General features: G+C 37.5%; 1 long non-coding RNA gene across 1 annotated transcript in view; it reads right to left on the bottom strand.

Annotated features, from left to right (window-relative positions):
* The window catches only part of LOC105082070 (uncharacterized), a 788,258-nt gene that overhangs the window by 146,336 nt on the left and 626,521 nt on the right, over window positions 1-15,401 (bottom strand). Inside the window, exon 6 of the long non-coding RNA XR_012505614.1 lies at window positions 10,934-11,084. This is a non-coding gene — a long non-coding RNA (uncharacterized LOC105082070). The remainder of the gene's footprint in view (window positions 1-10,933; window positions 11,085-15,401) is intronic.

Below are 15,401 nucleotides of genomic sequence, written 5' to 3' on the forward strand. Positions count from 1 at the left end.
TTCCCTACAGAGCTGGTCATCAGATGGGCTTCTTGTCTCTTCTCTTTTGTCTAGTTTTTGCTCTCTTTCCTGACACCTCTTCTGAAATTTATTCAAGAGATGAAAGTTTTTAACAACTTCACTATCCATCCAAACACACACACAATCGGCTAATAAACATCCCTATCACTTATTGTGAGTTTAGAACAACTTTATTCCATAATATTTATTTAATGCTTTTTCAGGTTTCAGACTCTTGTAGTTAACATTCTTAATTAGTTGATGATTGGTAAAAGTGAGATTAAATATAATTTTCTCGAAGGACTTTGTATATGCCTGTTAGATTATCCATTTTGTTATTTTTCCATTTAAGAGCAATAATATCACAGAACTCTGACATGTGCCAGGAACCCATTGTGTGGACCTTCACGAATCTCAAGATTTTTTTTTCTTCATTTTTTAATTGTAGTAAAATATGCATAACATAAAATTTACCACATTATCCATTTTTAGGTGGAGAATTCAGTAGCATTAAGTATATTCACAATGTTGTGCAACCCTCAGCGCTATCCATTTCAGAGCCTTTCCCTCATTCCAAATTAAAACTCTGGACCCATTAGACAGTTACTCCCCACTCCTCCCTATCTCCACTATTCTACCTTCTCTGCCTGACTCTGACCACCCTAGGTACCTCATATAAGTGGAACCATACCACACTTGTCCTTCTGCAACTGGCTTATTTTACTTACCATAACCATAACATGTTTAAGGCTTATCTCTGTTTTTAACATCAGAATTCCATTCCTTTTCAAGGCCGAATAATATTCCACTATATGTATATACTGTATTTTGTTTATCCATTCATCTGCTGAACATTTGGGCTGTATCCACCTTTTGGTTATTATGACTACTGCTGCTGTGAACATGAGTGTACAAAGATCAGAGTCTCTGCTTTCAATTCTTTTGGGTATTGAATTTTGAGATTTGATAACACAAATGCAGCATATGACTTTCCTCATAAAACTTTTATCTTGCTTCTTAGACCCTTTCATGGCTTCTTCCTTGCCATAACCTTCACAGCAGTGCATTTCTCTTTGAGGTCATTCTCTGTCAAGAAATACAGCTTCATATCCACTCACGAGGCAAAGCTAAGTCAAAATCAACAAGATGATACTGATGCTCCCTTTCCACCCCTCTAAATGTGCACGGAGTCTGGGAAAAGGAAAATTATCGAATCCCAGATCGGTGATCAACTGCCCAATTTAAACCAAATTAGATCCTAGAGGATATAATTTTCACACCTCAAATTCATATTCAGATTATTTTTCTGCCTCTAATAAGGTGCCAAGGAAAAAGCAAAAGCAGCACAGAAAACCAGACTTGAGAGGGAGAGGCTGACACCTGGGTAATCAGAAGGCTCTGTTCCTTAAAGCCCAGTCAAATACTGTTGAGCTATCACTCAGTACTAACGGAAACAATTTTCTCTTGCATTGCTCTAAAACTAACTACTAAATAATGTTAGGATATCTTTGAGGCAATAATATGTAATCACATATAGTTCTTTTGAAGGCAATGTGGTTAAGATTAAAAAAAAAAAAAGCCCAAAGGCAGAGAGCTTTTAACTACTAGCCATTTGGCAATATTACTTTCTCTCTCCTGCCCTACTCCCCTCCCCCAGAACCCTTAGTGCAAATCTTCTTTCTGGATTTAGTATTGGAGAGAGATTCTGCATCACCTGAAGGGAAGTTCTCACTGTTCTTCATTAGTTCTGTTAACTTCACTATATTTTAAACTATAAGTGATCATAGCAATATATCTTTTGAACCAGCTCCTGGAGTAATGGAAGTAAAAGCAAAAATTAACAAATGGGATCTAAGTAAACTTAAAAGCTTTGGCACAGCTAAAGATACCATCATCAAAATGAAAAGACAACCTACAGAATGGGAGAAAATATTTGCAAATGATGAGACCAACAAGGGACTAATTTCCAAAATATACAAACAGCTCATACAGCTTAATATATAAAACAAAACAAAACAAAAAAACAAGCAATCCAATCAAAAAATGGGCAGAAGACCTAAACAGACATCTCTTCAAAGAAGACATACAGATGGCAAATAAGCACATGAAAAGTTGCTCAACATCACTATTTGTTAGAGAAATGCAAAATAAAACTACAATGAAATATCACTTCATACCAGTTAGAGTGGCCATCATTAAAAAATCTATAAATGATAAATGATGGAGAGAGTGTAGAGAAAAAGGAACTCTCCTACACTATAGGTGGGAATGTAAATTGGTGCAGCCACTCTGGAGGGCAGTTTGGAAGTTCCTTAAAAAACTAAAAACAGGTTTACCATATGATCCAGCAATCCCACTACTGGGCATATATCCAGAGGAAATTATAATTCAAAAAGATACATGTACCCCAATGTTCACAGCAGCACTATTTACAATAGCCAAGACATGGAAACAACCCAAATGTCAACTGACAGATAACTGGATAAAGAAGATGTGGTATATATATACAATGGAATACTCTTCAGCCATAATAAAGAATAAAATAATGCCATTTGCAGCAACATGAATGTATCTGGAGATTGTCATTCTAAGTGAAGTAAGCCAGAAAGAGAAAAAAAAAATGCCATATGATATTGCTTATATGCGGAATCTAAAAAAAAAAAAAAGACAAATGAACTTATGTACAAAACAGACAGATTCACAGACAATTGCACCTCTTGGGGAGTAATGGAAATGTTAGCTGTCTTGATTGTGGTAGTAGTTTCATTGGTGTATACATCTATCAAAATTCATCAAATTGTACATTTGCAAGATGTGTAGTTTAGTGTACAGAAACCATATCACAATAAAGGTGCAAAAAAAAAATACAAAAAAAAAAAAAAAAAAGAATGTAAGTCCACCTGAGAAGAGACTGAATTCTGAATTGCTAGGCTGCATATCCACTTGCTGTGGAAGATTATTTCAATGCACCAGTCAGAGAGCTCAGATTTCCTCCACAGTAGATCGTCTTGACCTGACAGGCAGGTAAGGATCAGACTGGGTGGGAGAGGGACAGTAAGAGAAGCAGAGAGATTTCTCTCGGGGGCAATACTACTACTATCTCCTTCGCTTATCTTGGAGGTATAGAGCAGGGAGCGAACTGGTGAGAGTCTTCAAGGGACACACTGGGGTTACAGTGTTTTCCTCCATGGTTGGCAGTCCTGGTCCAAGCCAGTATGCACAATTCCTAAAGTACCCTGGGGTGGAAGTATCCACAGAGCAGTTTTTACCTAGGGTGGTCTAGGCAAAGCTTTTCTTTATTCAATTAGGTCTAGCCCTGATTTGAGATACTACTAGCCCACAGACCGGTCTAAAAGATCTAGGTGCTGTGACTTCTCTTTAGATGAGGGTCCTCTCTCTCTCCACACAGCTCATATGGCAGCTCTCCCAGATTCTCTGTGGTCCAAGGCCTCTGAATTGAGGGCTTGTTCTTTCTTAGTTCTTAGCATCACGTTCCTTTATTTCACTTCCCCAAATGTACTTCAAATGTAGGCATTTAAAAAAGCTAATGCCCTCTCTGTGTCCCTTGAGGGATTTTCAGAGATGGGCTTATATTCTTATCTCATTCATATACATCAAGTTTATCTATCTATCTCTCACCTATCTACATCTGTCTATCATCTATCTCAACTTTCTTATAAAGGGAGCTGGAACACACTTGGGACCAGCCCTGACAGTCGGTCAGTTAATCAAAAAGTTGCCAGGGAAGGAATACATCAAAAATGAAACATACATACTTTAGACATCTATCTAGCAATCTTTTTACAGAGGGATAAGGATGTTTCCACTGACTGGGAAATTCTGCATGGTTTTTCTTGCACATACTCATAATGCATGGTCTATAGTTTCCAGTTTTGGCTTCTTTCAAGGGAAGTAACAGTTTACAGTCAACTGAGAAGCAGTGTGCAGGTAGAATCATTCTAGATGAGTGGTTCTCAAATGCTGGCATCTGAATCCCCTGGAGGGTTTGTTAAAACACAGATTGCTGAGCTCCACCTGCAGGGTTTTGGACTCAGCAGTTCTGAGATTGGGTCTCCCAACTGGCATTTCTAACAAGTTTCCAAGTGATGCTTATATTGCTGGTCAAGAGACCACTCTTTGAGAACCGCTATTGTAGATTTTCATCACACTTCACAGAAAGTAAATACGACATATTTTATATAGAGAGGGAAGAATGGCAATTAGTAGCAGAGTTGGTTAATAGAAAGTAGGTTGAGAGTGAATATAAATATATATCTGTTTTATATACTTGGTAAACAGCAATCCATATTCATATGCATTTTTTCCAGAGCACTACTAAATCTGACACAGGATGTTAATGATGTGCTCTGAATAGCTGGCATTTGCAAGAGATAGGAGGGAGTCTCTCTGGAAATGGGAATGTTCTTAAAAACCTTTCCTTTTCACAATTGAGCAAGTTAACTTCTCAGTGCTTCTTTATCTGTCAATTAGGCATGATTGCAAATACATCACAGGGCTCTCCTGAAGACAAAGGCAATAATATACAGTAGTTTTTCTCAAATATTTTCATCACTATCTTTCATGGCAGATTGGGGAGAAGTTGGGGGAAACCCACAAGTACACATTAGAGAAAAACTTTATTGAGGTCTCCTCTTTCATATCTTAAAAATGAATACCTATTTTGCCTTTTTCATCTATAATAGATCTGTTTGCTTTAATATAAAAATATTTTACCCACTTTGACATTAACCATGTTTATCTTTGATTTCTGCTATCAAGGACAAGTACCTCAGTTTGAGAAACTTAGGAAAATGCTTTGCAAATAGTAGTGTATCACATCCAATTTTCTTATTATTGGAGTTTGCTTCATTTTGGCAAGCATGTGAAGCATTCATTAGCATATCCACTGACTTCGATGTCTCATTTACAGATTCCTTACGCTGATATTTGGGTTTTACGTGATCAGACATATGATAAGATCTTTTTTCCCACCCAGATGTTGTCTACAATCTTAAAATTTTACTTCCAAATTGAGATTCAGAGATGCAACCAAGGTCAAAGCCATTTTAAGAGTACAGTTGGCCCATGGACTTACTTATCTCTTAATAGCGAAAAATTAGGGGACAGTGAATGAATATAGCAGCTAATGGTTTCTGTGTTGTATCATTCTACAATCTTTAGCATAGTCAAAAATTTCAAATGTGTGTCTTATATTCACACAAACTTACTATTTTACTGTCATTTCTAACTAAAACAACCTGAAAAAAATTCCAATGTACGCACAATCCATTCAATTATTATTACTTGAACATCTCTTATGCTAATACTGAGGTAGTCTCCCTGAAGGATGTAGAGATAAGTAAGACACAATCCTTGATTCTTGAGAATCTCAAGAGTTTTCCATTCGAGCAACTGAACAGAGACCTCTTGGACTCTTCCCACTTACAGATAACAATCCACTTATAACTAATAACTTTGATAGCATGGCTAAAATAACTAACTGGAGTCAGACAACACTGATGAGATTCAATGCTCAGCCACTCCCTAGCTATATGGTGGTGGGAAGATTACTTAAATTTTTCTACTTACCAGTTTTTCAATTTGTCAAATGGAGATAATTATATTTGCTATGCAGGGTTTTGTGAAGACTGGAAATAATATGTTTAAAGCATGAAAAACAGGGACTAGCATTTCGATTGCCTATCTCTGCTTGCTCCTATGTCCTTATCTACTAGCTAGGGTTCATGAGTTGGTCTGACATGGAACCTGGTGGACACGTGAGGATAGCTGCTTTGGTTCAGGCCCAGATCACAGTTCTGGGATCTGTGACTGGGAGGGCAGGGGACACAGTGAGTTGTGAAAGAAGAACCACCTGTGGCTGCTCTTGTCAGAGGAGGGCAATGACCACTGCCCTCATTTACAAGGCCATGTGCTGCCCTGCCCCCCAGTGAGAGCCAAAGAGGGAAGACAAGAGTTCACCTGTAATTGAGTGGAAATTAAGTTTAATGTCACAGGTTTGATATTAGAGATCGAAATCTGAAGTAAGTTTTTTTCTCTCATAGAATTTCTACTTTGGATATTAGAAATGTTTCTCTACTAGAGAAACAAAACAATTAGACTGCATTCCCTTTCTCTTTTAATTTTTAAAAGACTCCAAAATTAGGTGGGTAATGGGTGTGTGCTTAGAGTTTACACATAAATTTTGGGGAAACGAAAGTCAACCTGGAAGTGCTAACACTATATTTAAAGACAAATAAATTATGCATCGACCCATAAAAATTATAATCCTAATGGCAACTCCTCAGAATTATACAGCCAAACCAAAGGTTCATGGGTATATAAATTAGATAATGTTCCGAAAAGATAAGAGCCTACTATATACTCTGACTGCATCCACAGCTCTTTTTTACTCTTTAGAGACAAATTAGAAGCTTTAAGTGTGCCTGTATGTATTTGTGTGTGATATATATAGATATACGCACACTGTCAGTGTTCAGAACACATTACCCCAAAATATGCCATCTTGGCAATTTTAAACCAAAGGAAGCTGAGAAATAGCAGATGCAGGAAGAACTCTCTGACCCCCGCCTTTTCCCCTGAGGCAGGTCATAGGACACTCTTGTGACAGGTTATGTACTCCCCCTTATATCTGGAAGAAAGGAGCATCCTTACCTCTGAAGATGGCAGGATACCAGGAGGAATCCAGATAAACAGTCCTTGTTAAGTTTCCCCTAGTTTACTACCCTCAACTCATACACATTTTCCTATTACATTTTCCCACAATTTCTGACTCTTCATCAAATCTAGTGTAAAAACACTTAGGCTTTTGCTTCATCACATAATAGAGAGGTGAACAAAATCTAGATTTTCCCCTTAGAATTATTTAAAAATATTTTCTTATCTGTGTTCATCGACCATAACCTCTGATCCTTGAATTTCCCAAAGATATAGCTGAGAAAAATAATTGCGTATGACAAAAATTTCACAATTTATCAGGCATCACAATGTTAAAATGAAAACTTACAATTCGTGACGCCCGATCTTTCTCTGTTGTGCTCTATCTCTGATATTCCTGAAGTGCATATCCATTTCCCAAATAGGAGATTTTTTTTCTATTACAAAGAAGAAGAACAACAAAGCCACTTAGGCTTAATTGTTTCTTTAGGTCTTCATTTCCTTATAAAGGCTCCTGTGTCATGTAAAACTTATATTAAATAAATTTGTATGCTTTCCTCCTATTAATCTGTCTTTGTCAGTTTAATTTTCAGGCCTAGCCTTAAAGGGGAGAGAAAAAGGTTTTCTTCCCCTATGTCATGTACGTACGTACGTATGTGCGTAACAACTCAACTTACATACTAATTCAATGCTTTCTCTTCCATGTTATTGGGACCAAAAATCTCATCAAGAAACCTTCATAATTTTAATAGCATCTGAAAGTAGAGCAAGTGCTTTGGTACATATCATTCATATGTTGCTTTCATCGTCTCTACATTTTGAAAGCCTAATGTGCATAACCACAATACACTTTGACTTACAGCAATTCATACCCAAAGTTCTTTGCCTAGAGTACCCTGTATTATTATTTGTAGACCTAAAAGGAGGGAGGTCACAAATTACATTTCTCAGTCTGCCTCTCTTCTTGTGCCCTGGCATGTAAAATCATCCCTCCCTCCTTTTCTCCTTCTGCATTTGCCTGGCCTTAATCTCTCTGGGACCTCTAACTGTTGGACTCAGATGCAGTTCCTGTTCTAAGACATCACTAATAAAATACACAGGATTGGCCATTCTATGAACCTGATTATACTACGTGGAATATATTATTTACCATTAATTAAATATGGCATTTATGGCCCCTCCCCTTTTTCTAAAAAGTTTGTCATCAAGGTCTTGATGGGAATATAACATTAAATAATCCTATGAAACAATCACATTTGATTTACAGGATTTTTTTCTCCAAGAACATAGTTTACCAATCTACTTTTAGTTCAGAGTTGCCTATGTAGGCTGCTAATTAATGCATTTCTGTTATTTACCAACATCTAGTATTGAAATGTAGATCACCCCCAAAATCTAAATTCTTTTTCATGATAATCTGCAATCTTGTAGGCAACATACTAAAGCTGGTTATTTACAAATAAAGAGAGAAGTTACTTGCCAAATTTACAGCTTCTCCTGTAAGAAATTAACATACATGCCCCAAAGTGGGTCTCCATGTTGATGCTGGCATAAAATTTGCTGGCAGAGCATTGGAACTTAAATGCAGATATACATCAATAATAGATCATTAAAATCTAATTTAAAACAAAACTCCAGAATGCTCATTCTATCAGTGAACTTTTCTTCATCCCTTCCTTTTTAGCAAGAAAATTGTTTTGACAAGGTTTCTAGAAGCAGCAGGTTGTTCACATTGGACAACCTGGGGTGGTGCTATTAGATTTTTGTCAAATGCAAAACTCACTCAGTCCTCTCCAAAACAAAGTACCAGTATAGCTGGTTCTTTAGATGTTTTTATGCCAAAAAAAAAAAAAAAGCCAGCACTCACATAAAAACAAACAGCCTGTTGTGGATTTCACAATAAGGAATTACTAAATCCCAGAAGCTCTTTCTAAGGTTTAAATATAGGGCCTGCACAAATAATAGTAGTCAAAGTTCTTCAAATAGAATATTTATTCTGAATGACTGACGCCTGCTCAGATTCAGTTTAAAATGCTCCCACGCCATCAGAAAATGAAATGTCTACCCCAAAAAGGAAATCTCCATTTTTTCCCACATGAAACTGAAATTATTCAAGGTAGCTAATAGACAGGGAAATGTCCAGATGACTAACCTTTTTTATTTTCTCAATTGGGCACTACGCATGTCCATGGAATGTATCTGTACAAACAGAGTATTTTACATTCAGGTAGTGGTATTTCAGAACAAGCTTTTGCAAAACAATATGCCATTTTCTGTGGTTTGGGGTAAAGCCGAGGCAAAAATCTGGATCTCTTTTATTTCATAAATGAACTCCATAATAAACAAAACTAAGCTGATAAAGCAGATTTATAATATGGCCGTTGTATGGGATTCAACACCACTGCAAAATACCACATTTGACAAAATTAATGCTGCTGAAAATACTTGCTGCCAGCAGCTCTTATAATTACAAGGCAAGGCAATCGGTAATGAATTCTTTTTTAACTCAGGGATCTCAAATCTCGGGACTGAATGTTGCCCATTATTGGAGTTCAAAGGCAACTATCTCTAGAATTGTTCTTTTAATGCTTGTTGGATGGTTTTAGTTGTTCTTTTCTTGTAGGCACACAATTGTTGTCTTGATCTTTGTGATAAAAAGAGCTTTGCTGGATCTTTGTAGGGAACTCAGTTGGCTTGGTAACCTGCCTGTAGTCAGAATTCCAAAGTGGGGAAACAAAGGCTTAGGAATTATAGGTTGAGAACTGTTTGTTCAGGACTGTGGGAATCTTACCCTGGCCTGTGGAACCAATGGACTCTCTTCATTAGATCCACAGTCAGCCATAAACTCCCCAATTCCTTGCCCTTTTGTCTTTCCCAAACTAGAGCTTTAACCACAATAAAAACGAATGTGGCAACTTCTTTTGTAAATCAATTCTTACCAAAATTCCCAGCATGCTCTAATTCTTCCCCTTCATGTCATAATTTCAAAAGAATGACATTAACTTATTCAATGTTACATTTATTTCCATAATAAGGATGTGTCAAGGGGCAAGACTTCACTTAAAGGCAAAAAAAAAAGAAAAAAAAAAGGCTGTGTTTAGGCCTATTTGAATAGTGATGAGTTGTCTTTCTCTCTGTCCAGATACGCTCCTTTTTCCCAAGTTAATTAAATAAGCAAATATGGTCCAGTATGACTTTTATAACTGCTTAGTTTAAAAAACTCAGTCAAATTGAAGTATAATCCAAGAAAAATTAATTTCACTTAAAAACACCATTGAATAGAAAACATAGCAATTTTACTTTTTTTTAAAAACTGAGTGCAAAAGTATTCTTAAACCAACTGACACTATGCCATCTGATTACACAATTGTGACTTGGAAATGCCAGGAATTTTCCTTTGTGTGTGTAAAGAATGCAAGTTGAATTCAGCAGTGTTCATATAAATACTTTAATTATACCGAAGCTTTATCAGTGGGGAGTCATGGGAAGTCTGTGAAACACTGGATAAACATTTTAAAAAGCAAGAACCATTCAAGGTACACAAAAGAAAGGACAGTCATAACAACAGCAGCAACCACAACCACAACAAACAAGGGACACTGGCAGCTCAGTACTTTTTAGGAGCCTAGGATTGAACTGTTTTTCTTTTCTTTTTATTTCCCACCATTGTTTTGAGTAAAATACCTTTAAAAAATGAGAAAGACAAAGCCCAAGACGCTGAAGGGACTGAAGAATTCGAAGCAGTGTCCCGTGAGAAAAAAGTAAAATGAAACCTGGGAAACGGTGGTTCAGATACACTGAAACTCGGAGGATTTAGGCGTAGCTGTTAGATCTGAAAACTAAGAACAAGGACAAACCTAAATTCCCTTTAGAAACATTTTAATAAAGTTTGTTCAAATTTGAGGGTACCCCTTCCCAATGTGATGTCACATACTCAGGGCCGTAGACCACTTTATTTCCTGCATAGTCTTAGGTGACTTCAAAATTTCCTTCTGAAATGTGTAGGCCCCTTAGCACGACGGAATAAAAGTTCAGTGTGGTGGTGGCTCCAGTGCTATGACTTACAGCCACTGACGAGTGACTGAGCAATTCATGGCTTCATACGAGAAGGAAAATAAATATGAGAAAGCAATTAGGCCACTTACCTTTAGTGAAGCTTACAGTTTAGTTTCCTCTTTGCCCTGAGTGAGATGGAGCGCAGAAGTCAATCTAAACTTTATCATTACAAAGGTGAACGAACGATCACTGCCACATTTACCTTCTTTTCCTTGGTCTTCCTTCCTTCCTTCCTCGGTCTTCCTTCCTTCCTTCCTCGGTCTTCCTTCCTTCCTTCCTCCTTCTTCTAATACTTTTTTTTAAAAAACCATTTTGTTGTATATATAATTGTTAAATGCCGATTTGGTTACTTTCTGAAAATAGACAGAAATCAGATAAATATAAATACATACTAATATATACTTGTGAAAACAATGTTAAATGCACTTCTCAAGCAATGCCAGGCAACAGGTGGGCAGTGGGGTGGACACGGTGTAGGGGAACTGAGCTTTCTGTGGGTACTGGGTACTCTGGGGGCTTTTGTTTGTTTTCTTTTTGACTAGATAATGGTCTTTGCACACTAGCATTCTGTGACTCCGTAAAATGAGTAGCTCCAAATTAGCATGCAAACCTTTATTTTCAGATTCTCTCTTTCAGCAGGTAAATAAAACACATTTTCAAGTGTAGGGTGCGGCTTAACTCGTGACTCCCTGTACTGGCTAATTGTCAAAGTCCTTATAAACTTGTAAAGGATTGATTTCCAGGTGTCAGCTCAAATACACTGAATCAGGACATTTTGTATTATGGTCTGGAAATTTGTGTTTTTAATAAAAACATTAACAACAATTCCCCAGAGAAATCTAATGAATGGCTGAAATAATCCAACTAGATTCCCTGTAATAATAAAGGGAAAATCCTCCTTTAAACCAGAGCCAGAGAGCCTACATTTTCTATAACCTGATCATAGTGACTTTATAAAAATGTATCACTCTTGGCATAAGGATAATTCTCATTTAGATACATAACTGCCTAAGCATACCTCTCCTTTTTGTTTTGTATTCATCTAGTTCCCCCCACCCGCCATTTTTCCTGTTTTATATATTAACTTATTCTCATGTTTGTCTCCCACCAAAAAAATCTAGGAAACTCTTTTTTCTTGTCAGCTTAAAAGACCTGGTTCCAACTCTTCCACAGATTCAGCAAGTTAATGATATTCTTTAAATTTTTTCCTTTTTGCTTAACTCAGTCAAAGTAGGTTTCTCTAGTTTGCAAACAAGCACCCAGTACAGACTTAGTAACAGACAGACACAAACAACAGGTTGTCTTTCTTTATGCTTCACAGGACATGATAAAAATAGTTTTCCGGGAACACTTCTGTGTTATGACAAACTTGTGTCTTTGAATTAAGGAAAAGTTTTTCAAGAGTGAAAAATGGACTGGGTGAATTTTGTGAAGTTATTTCCTATTCTTGCTGGGTTGAGCAGAAATTCTCTGGAGGCCTCACTTTTAAAATATTCAGCAAAAAAGGGAGCACTCCTCCTGTGCAACTACTACTCTACTGCAAGCTATCATAATCTCTCAGTAGACTGCCAGAGCTTTCTTAATTGAGCTCCAATAAATCCTGGCCCCATCTCCCACAGCAGCCAATATGAAATCTTTATTGTATCATTCCACTCCTAAGCTCAAACACTTGTAAGGGAAGAAAAATTTCCTCTACCCAATGTAGGTTCTCCTGCTCAGGCCCTATATATCAGACTGGCCAAAGACAGATTTAATAAGAGAAAAACAAACAAGTTTATTAACATGCGCATCATACATGTATGTACAGGAGCACTTAGTGCTGAGTAACTCAAAGGGTTGGTTAGAATTTGGGCTTATATTCCCTTTTAGGCTAAACAAAGGAAAAGGGGCTTTGGGCTTCTGGGCAGGAGAGGCAAGTTATGGGAAGGTGACCAGGAAAAGTATGGTAATCAAGGGTTGTTTGGTAAAGTTTGTTATGCAAATTTAAGTGTGTGCTTTCTCCACTGATAAGAATTGTTCCTGGTGTGAGAGAGGGAGCTAGCCTTACAAATGGAAATTTCCTTTATTAATGTAAATTTCCTTTACAAAAGGAAAACTTATGTCCAGATTTTAGAGCTTTTCCTGTGTCCGCTGGTTCTCAATAGCTCAAAATAATCCATAGGTCAAAGAGGCATATCTTGGGGTGGCATATTCTGGTACCCTACGTCTCACCCTCCCCTTGCTTCCCATAATGCTTAGAAATACAGTCTTTATCATGGCCTGTAAGGCCATCCAGTCATTGTCATTCCATCATTCAGTCTGCCTACCTGAATTGCTCCACTCCTTCTGGCCCCGGGCCCACTCTGTTCTGTCACACAGACCTCCTTGCTGGCCCTTCGTACGCTAACCCTGCTGCTTAGAGTTTTGCATATGCTCTTCTCCCGGCTTAGAGAGCTCTTCTCCTAGAGATCTGTATAACTCTGACTCTCATTTCCTTCAGATCTCTGCTGAAATAACTCTGTATCAGTCAAACCTTTCCTAAACATTCTTTTTACAACAGTACCTTCCCTTACCTCAGGCCCACTCTCTCTGCCATATTTTGCTTTATTTTCCTCCATAGAATGAAATACCATCTGGCATTTATATTGATAATTTGCTTATCTACTTATTCATTTTCTTTTTTTCCCCATTAGAATATAAGACAAAGGTGTGTCTGTTTTGTTAACTGCACTATCTTCAGCACCCAGAACATACTCAGAACATAGGTATGGCAGGGAAGAAGTAACATCTGTTGAATGAATGAATTATTAATCCTAAATATGTGCAGAAGTCTAATGAAGTGTGTTTATTCATTCATTTTAACACTCATTTTAGTTTTCATAGGTGGAGACCAATAGGTCTGATGCTGAATCAGGACTCTCAGAGAAAATCTTTATATTTAGGGGCAGTTTGTATGATTGCAAGAGATAAATCAACTACCGGAACAAGTCAAAGAAATATGCAATCACATCTGAAGAAAGTAAAATACACAGATATTGGGCGTTCAATGCCACACCACTGCAATAAAGCTAATATTACAATAAAGCAAGTCACATATTTCTTTGGTTTCCCAGTGCATATAACAGTTGTTTACACCATACTGTAGTCTATTAACTGTGCAGTAGAACTGTCTTAAAAAATGTAAATACTTTAATGCTAAAAATTGCTAATCACCACCTGAGACTTCAGTGAGTTGTAATCATTTAGCAACAGTAACATCAAAGATCAATGATCACAGATCACCATATCAAATATAATAATAAAGAAAATTTAGAAACACTATGCAAATTACCAAGTGTGACAGAGAGACATGAAGTGAGCAAATGCTGTTGGAAAAATGGTGCTGATAAGACTTTCTCAATGCAGGGTTGCTACAAAACTTCAACTTGTAAAAAACACAGTATCTGCAAAATGAAATAAAGCAAGGTGCAATAAAGCAAGGTATACCTGCATGAAAGTTTAAAAAATGGGCAAAGAAAAAGTATTTTGTAGGGTAAATAATTTCTGATGGTCTACTGAGTGATGAGACACAGACAGATACTCTTCTATACAATATTCACTAAAGCTAATGGGAGGAGGGTGTGGGCGTGCCTATTTGTAAGAATGATGTGGACAAGGTCCAATAAGGCCTTCCACTTTTTCAAGGATTTCTCTGTGACCTGACATCACAAATGCTTTAATGTGGTTGGGATTAGTGAGAAGGCATGCAACAACTGAGGAAACTGTAAGAACTCAGAATGTCAAGGGAGAAGATATTAAGGGCAAAATGTGAGTAATCAACCAAAATCCTTGACAATGACCATAGCAGCCACTTGTGCTAAATAGATTTACCCACCACCACCAACCATGAAGGACAGATATAACCAGTAGTCCTTAGGAAAGAGCATAGCCCCACAGACTACTGGCCGCTGCAGGGTATTTAACTGACAATAGACCCTCAATGGCCCTTTGCTCTTTTACTCCTTGTCGCTGTAGGTATTTTCTGTCCCTCTCTGGTGAGAAGGAGCTGACTAACATGGGACTCTGGGGTGGGAACACATCCTGTCCTCGTCGCTTTGGAGAAGTGTTGCTGGTGCAGCGGTTATTTCTATGAAAATGCCCAGTTCACAAAAGACTTTAAGTATAACTGGCAACTAGATTCTTATAGCCTAAAAAAAGGGGAAAATGTTTTGTTAGTGAAAAAACAGAGTGAAGTCTTTTGCGGGAACACACGGCGCATTTTCTCAGTATGCTTCTTGACAGAGCCCTTTAGTCTGTAGATTTCTGAGGCTTAAGTTACAAATTCAAGGGTTATATAGACCCAAGCTTGGGGTTAAAATGTTCATATTTGAATAGCAAGTTGGTTTCCACATTACTGTTAGAAGCTTCACTTGCTTTGTAGAGGCCTGGAGTGGAGAACATGAGGAGAAGCAGGGGTAGAAATACAGAGTTTAGGCTTGTGTGGGCTATTAATTTCTAGTTTAGTCCTAGATTATACCTTTACCTCCTCCTCTGCTGGATGGTTTACAAACTGTTATGAGGTCCAAGCATGACCAAGATCATGAACCAAATATCACACCGGAAAGAAATAAAAACCAAATAAAAATGCTCCATGCTAAATGCTCTCCAGAGGGTCACCTTTCCAATCCAGTTACTGTTACCAGAAAATACCT

Source organism: Camelus bactrianus, chromosome 3 (assembly GCF_048773025.1).
Source record: "Camelus bactrianus isolate YW-2024 breed Bactrian camel chromosome 3, ASM4877302v1, whole genome shotgun sequence".
In the NCBI taxonomy this organism is placed as follows: Eukaryota; Metazoa; Chordata; class Mammalia; order Artiodactyla; family Camelidae; genus Camelus; species Camelus bactrianus.